This window comes from Euphorbia lathyris, chromosome 9 (assembly GCF_963576675.1).
Source record: "Euphorbia lathyris chromosome 9, ddEupLath1.1, whole genome shotgun sequence".
Classification (NCBI taxonomy): Eukaryota; Viridiplantae; Streptophyta; class Magnoliopsida; order Malpighiales; family Euphorbiaceae; genus Euphorbia; species Euphorbia lathyris.
The window spans coordinates 44,175,552-44,178,700 of record NC_088918.1 but is presented as its reverse complement, the minus strand read 5'-3'; the positions used below and the strand labels follow the sequence as shown (position 1 = coordinate 44,178,700).

The window sequence follows — 3,149 nt, the reverse complement described above, 5'->3', positions numbered from 1 at the left end:
TTTTTCATGAATATGGGGTAATACTTAAATTAGATTATGATAATTGGATGAGCAAACTCATGTTGTCATAAACTAATGGGCAATATGGTTGGGATTAATATGAATATCATATTAGTTACTAATGTGGTTAGTAACCCAATAACCTAGGAATCACATTAAAGATGTGATTGATTACATGAATCTACCTAACAAATGAGACTACCTTGTTGAGCAAACTCAAGGCGAAATCTCAGGAGTTAGGATCCTAGCTCACTAAAGGGTTTGTGAAATTCTTCGACTTAATATGGAGGGCTATTAATTTGGCAAAATAGTGGGAGCAATCTAAGATGAATTAAAAGGCCTATAAATTTTAGATTGATATACTTTAAAGCAAATGAATAACATACGTTTACTCTTTCCCACTCTCAGGTTTAATTAAACACTCTTAAAATCATGACTAACACCAATCTGCCAAACATACTTACCGATAACAAGTTGAACAGTTCAAATTTCACTGACTGGTATCGCAACCTCAAAATCGTTTTGAATTTCGAGAAGAAAGGGTATGTATTTGATACACTGATACCCCCTTACCCAACGAATGGTGCTCCCTACCAGGAATTTTATGCTTACTTGAAGCATAAGGCTGATGACGATCAAGCGGGAGACATCATACTTGCATCTATGACACCGGAATTGAAAAGGCAACATGCAGATATGGATGCCTATTCCATGGTCAATATAACATCTGGGCTCTTAATGTAAATAAATAAAAATTAAGGGTAAAAAAAATAATAATATAAAGAGAGGACAGCTCCTACACCTCACTTTCCTCCCCATTTTTATCATTTCCCATTTCTCTTCCACTCACCATTCTTCTAGCTCTTTCTTTCCTCTCTTCCATCACCACCATCATATTTCATCCTTATCTCCATCAATCTTCCTCACAATCAGTTTATTCTTCACTTTGCACTTACTAATTCCTCCCAAACAAGCCAAAACATCTATCAATTTCTGAAATTTAGAGCTAAATTTCAAGTTTTGGGTATTATGGATTTCAACCTTCAAAGGCTCGATTCGGACAAACCGTAAGGAGTTAAGCTACGAAACCACCACCATTGAACTCGTGTCGGCGAGGAGAGTTTCCAGCAGTCACCGGATTCACGCCGGCGACACTCCGGCGACCGGCGAGTTTCTCCGGCGAAGGTATTTCCGGACGAAATTATTTTTACCACACTCTATATATTATTTTGAGAAAGATTAATTCTTGACTTTTTGTCAGATTCTCAACAGATTAATTACTATGAATTTTTCAAGTTTAGAGCTTAGGAATTTAACATAGAAATTCACATTTAGGTAAGCTTTGGACTAGGTGAAGTTAGATATTATATGAGGTTAAGAAAATTAGGAGCATAAGCATACATTTTAGCATTTTTGTGGTGAATTAGAATTATTAAATACATAAAGTTGATTGTGGTTATTCTAGGTGAGAATCTAGCACCTATGGAGACACAATAAGGTGCTTGTAAGGTTAAAGGAAGTGGTTCTTTTTGGACAATAAGGTGAGTGGGTAATTATATAACAATGTTTTTTTCATTATATTTATAGTATGTCTTTCTAATTATGCTAAATAAAATGTTTCAAGCAAAGTATATTGTGATAAATAAAATTGGGAACAATTCATGGTAGTTTGTGTTTTAATTACATATATATGTACATCTATTGTGTATGTATATATATGCTATGAGTTTGGTGTTGGATTTTGAAATGTATTTGATGAGGAAGCTGGATATATGACATTATACACTCAAATTATGGGCCTTTAGATTATGCCTTTGATGACGGGTATTCCATAGTGTTGATGGATATTGGCTCTGCGCATGCGTATGACAGAATTGATTGATGAGATATGAAATACCGGGATCCCACCCACTTGTTCAGTTATGAGATACGTGAAATATGTAGATTTCACGTGGATGGTTTATGGTTGCTTCCGGGGGCTGGTTTGTCATCCCTACGTGGTTCGCCCCTTGAAGTTGATCTTTAGGATACGTATTTGGGTGTATGATGATATTTTGAGATGATAATGTTTTGATATGATATATTTTATTTTTATGACATAAATTATTCAGAAAACGAGACATCTTAGAAAAGTTGTTTGAATCGTTTTTACAAACTTTATTATCCAGCTATGATTTTTAACATGTACACATTATGTATGAAAAACATGTATTGTTCCCCCTTTGTTATATATTTATCCATTCACTGAGTATGTGTTATACTCACCCCTCTTATTTAAACATTTCAGATAAGCTGATAAGAGGTAGCTAGAACATAGCAGATAGCTGTTTTTGGATCTTCAGTAAGTCATAGAAGAGGTTGGGCCAACTTAGATTTCTCTTTTGTTGAGGATTACCTCCAATTTTGCGTTTGTACTTATTAACATGAAATGATAGTTGTATTGTTACTAGAGGGAGATGATATTTTGGACATAAGAATATATTGTGTGATTGTTGTTGAAGAGGATGGTATTAGATATATATATATATATATATATATATATATATATATATATATATATATATATGGGTAGCTTGGTGACTTCTTTTGGCAGGTATAAAAAAAATTGGGTATTCATATTCTAGAGGAAATGCTGTCGGATTTTAGGTTGATTTTGTATAGTAAATTTTAGAGTTCGGGCGTGACAGTCAAGCACCTAAAAGAGTTATTTGTGAATCAAACTCGGTGCGAACGTTACGAGATAACAAAACAGTTATATAGATGCAAGATGCAGGTGGGCACATCTGTAATGGCACATTGTGTCAGGATGATCGGCCTTATCACCAAGTTTTCTAGTATTGGAGATGCGATGGATCATGAACTAAGTGTAAACTTACTTCTTTAGTCCTTCCCTAAGAGTTACTCACAGTTCATCATGAACTACCAAGTGAGTGGCTTGCAAACCTCTCTTGAAGAGCTTTCAAATATGCTCGAGACAGTTGAGCCCAGTATAAAAGAAAACGAGGAGATACCGGCCCTTGCTATTGAAGGATCAAAGAAGAGGAAAGGGATCTCTCCCGATCCAAACCATCCTAAGAAAGGCAAGGAGGCCATGCTCACCGAAACAAAGGGAAAGGAAGTGAAGAAGCCCAAAGGAAAGTGCCATTATT

At 35.3% G+C, this 3,149-nt stretch overlaps 1 long non-coding RNA gene across 1 annotated transcript; it reads left to right on the top strand.

Annotated features, from left to right (window-relative positions):
- Nucleotides 1–827: 827 nt before the first annotated feature.
- On the top strand, nt 828–2,500 carry LOC136206560 (uncharacterized). The gene is made up of 3 exons (XR_010676319.1): nt 828–1,185; nt 1,466–1,541; nt 2,288–2,500. It is a non-coding gene; the product is annotated as an uncharacterized lncRNA (long non-coding RNA).
- The last annotated feature ends 649 nt before the right edge of the window (nt 2,501–3,149 follow it).